Source organism: Canis aureus, chromosome 24, assembly GCF_053574225.1.
Source record: "Canis aureus isolate CA01 chromosome 24, VMU_Caureus_v.1.0, whole genome shotgun sequence".
Taxonomy (NCBI): domain Eukaryota; kingdom Metazoa; phylum Chordata; class Mammalia; order Carnivora; family Canidae; genus Canis; species Canis aureus.
In genome coordinates, this window is record NC_135634.1 from 48797319 (window position 1) to 48809845 (window position 12527).

The 12527-nt window shown below is 48.7% G+C and overlaps 1 long non-coding RNA gene across 1 annotated transcript; it reads left to right on the forward strand.

The window, feature by feature from the left end:
- Window positions 1–7832: 7832 nt before the first annotated feature.
- Window positions 7833–10787, forward strand: LOC144296553 (uncharacterized). Its single transcript, XR_013363644.1, has 2 exons — window positions 7833–8962; window positions 9141–10787. It is a non-coding gene; the product is annotated as an uncharacterized LOC144296553 (long non-coding RNA).
- The last annotated feature ends 1740 nt before the right edge of the window (window positions 10788–12527 follow it).

A 12527-nucleotide genomic window follows, 5' to 3' on the forward strand; every position in this document is an offset into this window, starting at 1 on the left:
GTCAGCATCCAGCTGTCCCCGGCACTGTGCCGGAGGAGGCACATGGCACCCAAGTACATAAGTGCATTCAAACCAGGTTTCCCTGACCTTAACCCAACTCCAAAATCCAGCACTAACGCCACACCTAACCCAAAACCACATTTCTTGAGCTTGAGCCCAAGGCAGAGAACATGTAACTGTCTCCCCATCCATTGACATTTTTGTAGGGCATCAGGGGCTGTCCATAGTCTGGCAGGTTACTCTATAAAAATATGTCTCAAAACCAAAAATATAATGGTTTTGTTTTATTTTTACAGTGGGTGGGTTATAGAAATCCAGGAGGAAATTCTGTTTTCTAGACTGCTTATTTTACTTGGACAGGGAAAATGCCTCTCTAATGGGTGTCCTTGAAGGCAATCAAAGCCAAGAAAAAGCATTGCCAAGTTTCAAAGGGCAAATATTCCAAAAAGTAATATTTAGCAAATTATTTTCAGGAACAATGCCCATTACCACCATAATTATTTATTAAGGTTTGGAAGTATTGGTCATTGTAACAGTATAATAGCATAGGAAACAGAACAGAATGAATGCATATGGTAAGAGGAGAAAAATCCTCTTCACAAATAAAATCAGTTAGGAATATATTATCATTTTAAAACAGTTTGGTTAAGTAAATTTAAAAGACAAGTATGTAAAGACCAATAGCATCTTAGTAGAGATCTGATTCACAATAATATTAAAAATACTATATATAAAGAGATGATTTTGAGAAAATATGTAACATATAAAGAAAACCTCAAAGTTTTATCGAGAGTCATAAAAGACAATCGGTTGGAGAAAAGTATTTCTAGACGATGAATAATTCAAGGGGAGTTTTTATGAATTTGGCAAAAATAATTTTGAAATTCATCTGAAAAAACAATTAGCTTAAACTTTCAAAAGATAGTCTGAAAAATAAGACTAATGGGGGAAATGTTTATAGTTCCAGCAGATACTAAAATATATTTTAAGAGAAACATTAATTAAGACATTAGAACGTTGGCTTAAAAGCCAAGAGAGAGATGAAAGGAATAGAATACATACGCTTTGAGTTCAAGGCAATCATATATAGATATATAGTCAGTTGTATATGGAATTTTAGATGACCTAATAGCCACATTTAATAAAGTGAAAGGAAATAGGTAAAAGTAATTTTTAAAATGTATTTTATTTAACCCTATATATCAAAAATATTTCAACATGAGATCTATCTAAAGAAATATTATTAACAAGATTCTTTACATTTTCTTTTGTACTAAGTCTTGGTAATTCGGACTATCCATGTTGCCAGTGTTCGACAGCCGCATGTAGCTACTGGCTCTCTATCCCATCAATACAGCATAAATTGTGGGGGAAGGGATTTTAAATATTATAGACAAGCATCAGGAAAACAATGGAGAGAGAAAATAGATATTTAATAAGAGTCTAATGTCCTGATTATGGCTTGTAAAAATTTAGAAATAACCTAAACATGAAACTAGACCATAGGCCATTTAATGCAATAAATTTTAGAAGAAGTAGATTATCAATTATTTTTAAAATCAAAAGCCAGCTGTGAGTTGAACAGTATGTCATGACTTGGGTGGACCTGGATGGGAGGGAGGTCTGCTGGTTCCAGGACAAAATGGCCTGAGGAGGAAGAGAAGAAAGAAGGGAGGAGGTGACCTATGCAATGGGAAAGATGACCTGCTCACTTTCTCCCTTGGGGAGGAAGGCCAGGAGTCCAACAACCAAAAGGCAGAGAGGCGGTTTCCAGAGTGATTCAGACAGTTTTCAGGACCCAGCAGGCCTAGTGGGGCGAGGCTGTGTAGCAGAAGTTTCCGGGCCCAGGACCAATTTGAAGTCCAGAAGGGTGTTTGTTGGCCAGTTTTGGCTAATCTGTCCACAGTGGACAGGACCCCACCCGTGGAGGCCCCACCAAAAAGACTGGAGCTTGTCCTGGGGAGAAAGCTTGTGGAGTTAGCATGCCCCAAGAACTATCAGAGTTTTGTACGACTTCAATCCTAGAGGGATAGTAGGACACCCTCAAGAGCATAGACACTATTGAGTGGGAGAACAAGGCGGAAGGTGAATGCCTTAGACAGACAGCCATGGAGTGGCGAATGCCATAGTGGGCTGAACTGTGTTTCCCAAATTTATGTGCTGAAATTCTTATTGTCAGTACCTCGGAATATGACTACATTTGGAGACAGGGTCTTTAAAAATGTAATTAAGTTAAAATCAAGTCATTAGAATGGGCTCTAATCCAATAAGGTGTATTATAAGGAAAGGCAGTTAGGACACAGAACAGACTCAGCCATGTGAAGACACAGGGAGAAGATGGCCATCCACGAGGCAAGGACAGAGGCCTCAGAAGACACCAGCCAAGGTGACGCCTTGACCTTAGACTTCCAGGCTCCAGAATAGTGAGAAAGTAAATTTCTGTTGTTTAAACCACCCAGTCTGTGGCACTTTGCTATGGCAGCCCTAGCAGCCTGGGATAGAGGCGGAAACTGAGGACTGTACCAAGTGAGAGCCCCGAGCCCAAGGCCTGGTGAGCAGTAAAGGAGTATCTGTGGTGTCAGCCCACAGGATCCTCACCTGTGTGTCTTGGGCAAGTAATACCTCCTCCTGAGGACTGAGAATAAATATTTAACCTGGTTGAGAAGACTTGGCATAGGACACAAGATAGGACCCGAAGCTAGGGTTGCCAGATGAAATACAGGACACCTCGTTAAATTTGAACTTCAAATAAGCAACAAAATTTTTAAGGTATATCTTAAGTATCACATGGGGCCTGCTTATTCCCAAAAAATAACTGTCTATTGTTTATCTGAAATACAAATTTATCTAGCCATATTCTGTTTTAACCACTAAATCAGACAGCCTCATTCAAGTATAAAGAAGGCCAGCACGTCCACTAAGAACTGCAGAGGAAGACAAGGTGGGAGGACCTGAAGTGAAGCAGGCCCATCAGGATGGAGCGCTCACTAGGATGAACCCAGGCCGGGAGTTTCCAAAGATTGAAGCCACGGATGGAATTGGGATGTAATGCCCAACAGGTTTAACTACATCGACGATTCATAACTAAAAAGAAAAGAGATAAGGAAAAATAGTAGATCAGAAAAGCCATTACTACAACATGAGAGAGTTGGTATGGAAATGAATACTCATTCCAGTTTGTAAGAAAAATGTCAGCACCTCAGTCGACAAACAGGTCAAGGACGTGATCAAACAATTTATACAAAAAGATCTACAGTTTTCAAACAAATTTGTAGAAGTCTTGTCTTTTTTAATAATTTCTACATCCAAATTAAAAAAAATAATAATGATTGGGGTGCCTGGGTGGCTCAGTTGGTTAAGTGTCTGACTCCTGATTTTGGCTCAGATCATGATCTCCGGGTCGTGAGATCGAGCTCTGCATCAGGCGCTACGCTCAACGCAGAGTCTGCGTGTCCCTCTCCCTCTGCTTCTCCTCCACTCTCCAATAAATAAAATCTTTTTTAAAAATATAGATAAATAATAAAAAATTAAAAATTAAAGCTCGATTCGCATCTTTTTAAATAGGAACTTAAAAAAACAACCAAAATACTCAGTGAGGTTGAGACCGGGGGCAGCTGATGAGGCAGAGACAGTTTGGAAACATGCTCACACTGGCTGCCCCAATGAAACCATTCCTGATTTTATCCCAGGGGTAATCATTTAAAATAAAGAAGGAAACAATGATAAAAGATGGTATTATTTCATTATCATGACCATAAAATTATAAATACGCTTGAACAATGATGGGAAGGAAACATGGAAAAATAAAAGCATTTGATGTGAGTATAGCTTTATCTTTAAAATTTCCTCTTGGGTCATGAGCATATTTTTCTTTTATAATGACACGTTTTAATGTGAGAAGCATTTCTGGTTTTGCTCACAAAGATCGAGGGGCGAAGGTGTGCCCCACGGGAGCTGTGTGAGGCGTGGGGACCCTGTCTGGACCCACGCAGGGGATTTCCTATACTTGTCATCGGCTTCTGCAGGGCTGTTGCTGGCCATCCGAGTCTTTGAAACAACTACTCAAAAGCTCTAAAAATTTTCCTTGGGCCAAAGTTTCAGTGGACAATAGTTCATTCTCAACAAACACATGTTCTCGTGGGTTTGAATGAGGTGGTCATTGCGATGCCGTCCATGTGTTCACTGGAATAGTAATGTCCTTCGTCGGTGTTCACACTGTCTTCTCCCAACCAAAGGCCAAACTCCAAATATGTTATTGACCTGACAGTCTTTGTAGGGTCTGTGGTAATAAATCTTGTCATCGCCCTGTTTTCCAACATCTAGGACAAGGCAAAGTGGTGTGCTGGCTTATGCCCAGAGCGTCTGTGCCTTAGTCCTGGGGTGGGTGGTCAATGGAGCTAGCAGGGGATAGACACTTCGTCACGGGTCACTTAACTGGATAGTATTACTGTTTGGGGAAGTTCCTAAGAAAGCAAAGAATTCATGTTAACGTCAAAAAGTGCTGGACTCTCCTGAGATGCACAAAGCTTTTCTCACTGCAAGTTAGCCAACAACACACCACTGGCATGTTAGTCTATCCAGGCTGCCATAACGAAGGCCCAGACTCGGGGGCGGGGAGGCTTAAACTACAGAAATTTATGGTCTCACACAGCTCTGGAGGACCTGAAGTCTGATCTCTAGGGGTCGTCAGGATGGGTTCCCTCTGAGCCTCTCCCCTTGGCTTACAGAGGGCCGTCCTCTCCCCGTGTCCTCACATGGTCACCTCTGTGCATGTCTGAGTCTTAATCTCTCCCTATAAAGAAATTGCTCATCTTGGGTTAGGGCTTATCCTAATGGCCTCATTTCAGCTTAATCACCTCTTTAAAGACCCCGTGCACACGTACAGTCACAATCTGAGGTCCTGAGGGTCAGGCCCTTCCACCTATGAATTGGTTGCAGAGTGTCCAGCTCAGCCCAGACCAACTGGTGAGGTCAGTAGGGACCCTCTTTCTTGTTGGCTCCAAATCTGGGTAGAATTCCACATTTCCTAGGGCTCCTAGGCATCCCAGAGGAGGAGGGGAGCCATCTGTCCTAAGCTGACCACTAAGACAAATGTGCCCAAAGAGCCTGACTAGCCTGGCTGTGGTGCACGGCGTGAGGGCACCACACACTTTCCTCTTGGCATCCCTGAGATTCCTGTCTCAATCTTCCAAATGCCCCTGAGGAGGGGAACTTCGTGAACACAGGTCTCCGGGTGAGTCCCGTCCCAGGTGCCAGTAAGGAGCGGGTCTCCTCCATGAGGCTGTTAGTCCATGAGGGCTGGGTGAAGTCTCCCTGCTTGGGCACCCCTAGTCTCTTGGGCTTTAAGTGTCCTTCAGCCAGGCCTCATTCGTGGCCTGATGCCACCAATCTCTGACCTTCGGAGAGGGCTGTGAAGCTGCATGATCCCCAGTCTAGGTCCTCATCCACATTTCCTTGTTTTGCCACCGTGGACCTTAGCATTGCTGGCGAAGGCCAGGCTGCCCCAGCACACAGCCTGGCTCTGATTGGCACCCCTGGCCTCCTGCTCAGACTCGTCCCTGCCTCCTGGGTACACGGGAGGCTCTGAGCACTGCTAGAGCCTGAACCCACCTCTGGGGGCCCCTGATAGGCTGTTAGGCTACAGTGACATCATTTTTAACAGCAAGTTGAAGGTCAGGATTCATTGGCTTCCTCTCCTTTCACATACTTTTCTTATAGCCATGAATTTGAAGTGCAGGGGTGGGAAGAGAAATCCACTCAGCTCTTTCTGGAACAAATAGGAAGAGACATGCATTTGATAGCCAACGTGCAAGTCATCTAGGTGTACCTAGCTCCCCTCCCCCCCATCAGGGCACGAGGCTGGCACACCTGCAGTGAAGGTATCTGCCTACCTGTGCTATCGGGCCTTAATGTGTCTCCGACAACACGGGGAGTAAGTGGTCTAGTGCGGATGGGGGATTACTCCCTGGGGCAGCTGCCTCCTGCAAAGGGTGCACAGCCAACTCCTCCGTGGCTGGAGCTCATTCTGCAAAGAGGTCAACAGATCTTATGCAATATCTGCAGCTGGGGAAGGGATTCCTAACCCCCGGGAAGCAGCACAGGCCGGCCGGCCTTTGAGCATCGCGGCGCATGATGAAGGGTCTGCAGCCCTGGAGAGCACCCGCGTGACATCAACTGAAGACAGGCCTGTCGTTAGCACCGTTGAGCAAGACCGAAGGAAATTCCGACAGTTCAGTGGGATGTTATGTGGCTTTTCCTCGGGCAGCCCTGGAGCACTAACTGTGGCACCATCACCTTCATTCTCTGGCCTGCCTGTCACTTAACCACTGATTCAGAACACCCGGAAATGCTTCGCTCATCTGTGTTGGAATAAAGGCTCTGCAGTGACCCGGGGGATTGCCCGTCATTCCGGTGCCAAACAGGACGGCTAGCCAACGGCCAGTAAAATTTCAGACATATGCCTTCCATCTGGGAGTATGAGGGTTTTCTGGATCCCTGGCTTAGCTGGGTTTTGTTTTGTTCGTCTGTTTGGTCACTAAGCATTATTGCTTCGAACGCGAACCAGTCCCGGAGAAACAGGGCAATGGAAAGAATTAAAGATCCTCCGCTTGGCAGGGGGACCTCAGAGAGGGAAGAGGTGAGACCCATGGGAACCAAAAGAAGAGTGGCAGGGGGACGGGCCTCAGGAAGCTCGTCACTTCCCCTGGATCTGACTCCAGCAGGGAACGGCCCGGTGGTGATAGCGCACAAGTTAGGGAAGGCGATACCCCCGAGGAAACAGGGTGAGGGGTACGTGTGATCTGTCTGTGGGATCTTTTACAACTGCATGTGAATCTGCAATTATCTCAAAATTGAAAGCTTAGTTTCAGGGGCACCTGGGTGGCTCCATGGTTGAGTGTCCATCTTCGGCCCAGGGCATGATCCTGGGGTCCTGGGATCGAGTCCCGGGGAGCCTGCTTCTCCCTCTGCCTGTGTCTCTGCCTGTGTCTCTCAGGAATAAATAAAATCTTTTAAAAAATAAGTAAATAAAAATAAAAGCTTAGCTTCAGAACAGGCAGCAGGTGTGTAGTTCCCGTGTCCTCTTTGCCCAGCACACCACACCTGAACCATCCTTAAGTCCCTACCGCCTTGGAAGGAGAGGGTCCTGGGACCGCGACAGAGGCCAGGCCTCTCTGCAGCCCTTGTCGCTGGCTCACCAGTTGGACGGAGGCTGCATTGCCCCTAAAGCCACCCCATGCCTCCTCCCGTCCCACACTAACCTGCTGACGGGGTCGCACGGCCAGGGGAGGAGATGGTGCTGCCCCAGTGACCCTCACCCTCATACCTTAGAGGTTTGGGATGCAGCCAAGAGACACAAGAGACACAGATACCAAGACCTCGATTCTTTTAAAGAGGGGAAATGACCCCCCATAACTGTATGATCTGTAATAGCAGTGTTTCCTCAAGCTTCCAGATTTGAGGTGAGATCTTGGGATGTGGCAAGTGTTGTTCCAGTTCGGGGGACACCCAGCAAGGACAATTGTGCTCTGGAACCACTGGGTTTGAATGGATGAATCAATCAATGAGAATGAATGAATGAATAACAGGCGGCCCACAGCACTGCACACTCAGGACTGGGCTAGAAAGATCTTTTCACAGCTCTGTGATGTCTGGATCTTTCCTGTTTCCCTATAACTTGGGCCTCTGGGATCCAACAGTGCTTTTCAGCAAAAAGCACTTCCAGTCAAGTGGGAAGCAAGCGCCCTGCCCCTGCGGATGACGCCACTTACCAGCGGGGTGGGGACCTTCGAGAAGCAATCTCTCCTGCAATCCATTTTTGCTGGCAGGGATGTCTCAGTATTAATTCTGCAAAAAAGAAAATTGCTGTGTTTGGCAGACGTCTCCCCAAACCTGAACGCTAAAGACTAAATAACTGTTATCGACAGTGACGTTGCTCAGTTCCTGAGAATACTTTTCATCACTAACCACCACCCCCCCGGCAGATCCCAGCAGACGCCCCCCATCCCGGGGGGGGGCAGGAGCAGAGAGGCAGAGGGTCTTTTTTTTCCACGAGGGGGCCTCTTTAGAGCTGAGACTGATCATAAGCGACACCTGCTCCCCATTTTCTGGGATACACGACTCTCCCAAACTGCTGGAAGCATGACAGCAAAATAGGGTTCACCCTCTTCTAAATTTCCAATGACACTTGCTGTCAATACGAGGAGTTCTGGCCAATGGCTGGCCCGGCTCCTGGATAAACGGCCATGAACCTGAGCAAGGGCAGCAACACAACAAATCCAACACACACTGAGATTTGGATTTAGAGAGGTGACATTTCTTGATTACTAATCCACCCCTGAAGGCACCATTCGCTGGATTTGGGGGAAAAAGAGCTAAACGGTCATTCTCTTTTAGTGCTCACTCCCATCCGATAACTTCAAAACTTGCCTTGTCTGCCGTGGAGCAAACACAAGAGCCTGTGTTTCTCGGCAGCTCCCTCTCCGCCTTCCCCTCTGTGACGTCCCTCCCTGGGCAGGGGAGCAGGGCGGCCTGCGAGCTCGTGCTGGGAGTGAACCGTTAAGGTACCTGCATGCGGAACTTTCTGGCAGACGATGACCTCGGTCCCTGGCTGCTGCTGGCCTCGCTGGCATTTCCAGCTCACCATGCAGGTGTGAAGGGCAGTGCGGCCCGCCAGGGTCCGGCCGCGCTCTCACGATGCCTGCTGGCGACCTCAGCAGGTGCCCGGGAAGCTCCAAGACCCCGGTTCCCATTTTCGGACTTTGGCTAGAGAACAACCGGGGTGCAGCAACAGAGGCCAGTCCTGGGGTGCCCCAGGTGCGTGGGGGAAATGTGGCCTTGGACAGGCTGAACGAAGAGACCATCCCGCAAGACCAAGGACCCAGGGGCCAGCGGTGTTCTTGCCGGAGAGCAGCGGTTCTCAAAGTGTGGTCCCTGAGGCAGTAGCATCAGCATCACGCAGCGGGTCAGTGCCGAGTCGGAGTCGGAGGCTGTGAGCGCGGGGGTGTGAGGCGGTCCTGCAGGGGACTCTGCTGCACTCCGCAGGGGGGCCAATGAGGCAAACCCGCCTTCCTGGGTAGTAATGAGCGGGGAAAGTAGGAACCTGTGGTCAGTTACTTTGTCTCTTTGATTTTTGTTTTTAGGTTCAGAACCTGTGTTTCATCGACTTGGAGAACCACACAGCAAGGGGACAAGTTTTGATCAAACGCTTTTCTGCTCCTCACGCTCTGCTGAATGTCACCGGGGTCAGGAACTGTGGCGTTAAACACTCGCCTACTGTTGGTCCAGACCTGCGGCCCGGGGAGAGGAGGGTGGAGGGGAGGTGTCAGGCCCAGCCCAGGAAGGGAGGTGAGTGACCCTACAGAGGCCAGGCGTCCAGAGAGGTGGGGCTGGGATGGAATCTATAAATCCCTTTCCAGAAAGTCCAAACGCCCCATGTGTTATAAATGAACATGCCTTTTTCATGACAGAAAGCCTCTCCTTGAGCCGGAGGGTGAGAAGGTCAGAGAGAGGAGAGTTGGTTGTTGAAATTTGTGTCTTTCCAAAGCACGCTGTCAGCATTTTGGGGCAGTTCCTGAAGGCTGGTCTCCACCCCAGCCAAGGCCAGCTCCTAGCCTGGGTTTTCAGAGCAGGTTCAGTCCGGTTCCTGCCCCTTTGTCTCCAGGCTGGGAGCCCACCGAGGAGCCCACTTACCTGTCCCTGCTCGGTGCCCTGAACTGGGTTCCCGCCCCGTGGGCCTCCTCGGCCCCTCCACTGGAGAGGAGGGCAGGCCTCTGTGCCCATTTGTCCTGGCAGGGACAGTGGGGCTGTAGCTGTCCTTGACTGTCTGAGATGAGGGATGCTCCCCAGCTCGGCACCATCAGGGATTCCTCCCAGCTCCTTCAAGAGGAGCTTTAGCTCTAATTCCTTTTGCAAACAAACAAACAAACAACCCACAAAGTTTTGCAAGTCAGCTTCTATATAAGCGTTAGGTATTTATGAGGATTTAGGAAACGGATGATCTGTCCAGAAGTAGGTGCATCTGGCTGTGCTGTGTCCCTTCAGATCCTGACCTGGGGAGGATTTGAGGAGGCTGGGAACCTGGCACCACAAGACCCAAGATTTGCTTTGCAAAAGAAACCACCCTATCAGTGTGGTTTTCTTACAGATTGAAGCCAATCCACCCACGCTTCCTCTCCAGGCCCTCTGAGCAGGTGTGCAGTGTTGTATGATACTCAGCTGGAGTCACATGCATCCTCTAGGGGAGGAGTTGACCAAGCTACCTCCCCAGCAGCCCACCGCCCTCCCCAGCCTCCCCTAACAAGCTTAGGCCCATTGACTTTGGCTCCAAGACTAGGTACAGGAGACATATGAAGCTTCCAGATTGTCAAAGAGTTTATCATGCTGCCCAAGTCCCAAGAAACTTGCTAGCACCTGCTAGCACCCAGGCCTCAGGATTTGAGTGTGGGCCCCAGTCCCCACAGGTGGCCTCTCTGAGGCTGCAGCCTACCTGCTGGGCCTGCTTCCCTTCACCAGTGGGACACTGGGACCCTGGCTTATTGGGGCCTCCAGCCGAAGGGAGGTGCCAGCCACAGCCTCGCATCACAGGAAGTCCCCAGGCGCCCTGGCCTGACCCCAACCCTTGTGTGCTCCCTGTCCCTGCAGAGAAGGTAAATCTAGCTCTTCCTGTAACAGTCCCCTCTGTGAAAACACCACCTATTCAGAACACAATGTGTTCTCAAAGTCTGTGCTTGCCTATTCTCTGCAGACTCCCCAGGATGTAACTGTGGATAAAAAGATTATTTATTTTACTCAGTGTTGAGCCATTTATTATATTAAAACAAACATCTATTACTTAATAGGACAAAAGTGCACACATTTTAAAGATAAAATCGAGGCAATTTCAGCCCCTAGTAGCCTGCCACCGGTTATTCCCATGGCCCCTGGAACCACTCTCATGCTTTGCAGATGGAATAATCGGGGTGGAAATGTCAGAGCTGTGAGCCTACAGGGATCAAAATACATGCAGGAACCATCCTCCGCCCTTTAAGACCACCTTTATTGAGCCGACCACAGTTGGGGCTCCTGCCGCTGGCCTCGCCCTCCTCTCCCGGCTTCCCCCTCACACCCTTCTCCTTCTTTTCTGCCTTGGTTCCCTCAGGAAAGAGCTAAGCCTTCGCGGCCTTCACCTTCCTGGAGGGCAAACAAAGCTCCGGACGCTGCCTTGACTTTATCGGACTGAAAACTTTTTTCTGTATCAGAAGTGTTTCTCTCCAGGAAGGCGAATGAGCTCAAAATTGGCTGGGCCAGGCTGACACATCCTTTCAGCAAAATCCTAACTCTGTCTTTTTGTGAATACCGGCTGGGCCGGGTGGGGTGGCGATGCTCAACCAGGGAAGGCTGATGGCTGAGGCAGCCTCTGAACCTCTGCATGAGCTGGCCTGCAAGACTGTTCCTCGGCCTTCTTCCCCACCCCATCGCCAGGAAAGGTCTGCTCCTCTTCCCTCTGGGGCCGCTGTACCGCCCTCCACTCCGTGCGGTGGCCTTGAGCGTCCTGCAGAGAGCCTGCACCCCTGGGACTTTGGGCCACTTCTTGGCCCAGCCAAGTGCAACACTGATGGTGAGCTCTAACCCAGAAGCTCCCCAAATTATTCAGTGTGCAGGCTTGCATCTGAGTCTCCAGGTGGTGGTGCTGGGGACTTGTTACAGCACGGACAGCTGAGCTACACCCCCAGAGCTTTGGAGTTAGTGGGTCCAGGGTGAGGCCTGAGAGCTTGCATTTCTGACACGCGGGTCTTCTCTGTAGCTGGTTCTCGGGGACCACCCTTTAGAACCACTGTGGCAGCCGTCACTACTCAAATGTGGTCCATGGGCCAGCATCAGCATCACCTGGGAGCTTGTTAGAAATGCAGTGTTGGAAAAAAATAAAAAAAGAAAGAAGAAAGAAAGAAAAGAAAGAAAGAAAGAAAGAAAGAAAGAAAGAAAGAAAGAAAGAAAGAAAGAAAGAAAGAAAGAAAGAAAGAAAGAAAGAAAGAAAGAAAGAAAGAAAGAAAGAAAGAAAGAAAGAAAGAAAGAAAGAAAAAGAAAGAAATGCAGTGTTGGGCCCTATCCCAGAAGGACTGAACCAGAATCTGCATTTCAACAAGATACCAGAGGATTTGGGTGTACATTAAAGTTTGCAAAGCACTGCTCCAAATGATGTTCTTGGAGGACAAGTCCTTCCTTTTTTTTCTGGATATTCCCAGGCTCTAGTAAAGGAATGAGTGAGGCTGGGGTGTGGGGCTGGGGCAAGCACGCTAGCTTGAGAGAAAACCCAATCGTGAATGCGCATGCCTACCATAGCGCGTATCTACTGACCCACAGCGGGTTCCTGGGCACTTGGAAGAAAAACCCATTAGCATCTTCCACAACCCATGAGGTTCTGGAATCTCATGAAGATGTACCATCATTTTGGCGCCCAGGTGGTCTAAGTAGAATTCAAACTTGGGATTAGCCAAGGGAGGGTTTTGGCAGGTGTGTTTCCACATCTCCCTTTCCGGAAAGAAGGAAGT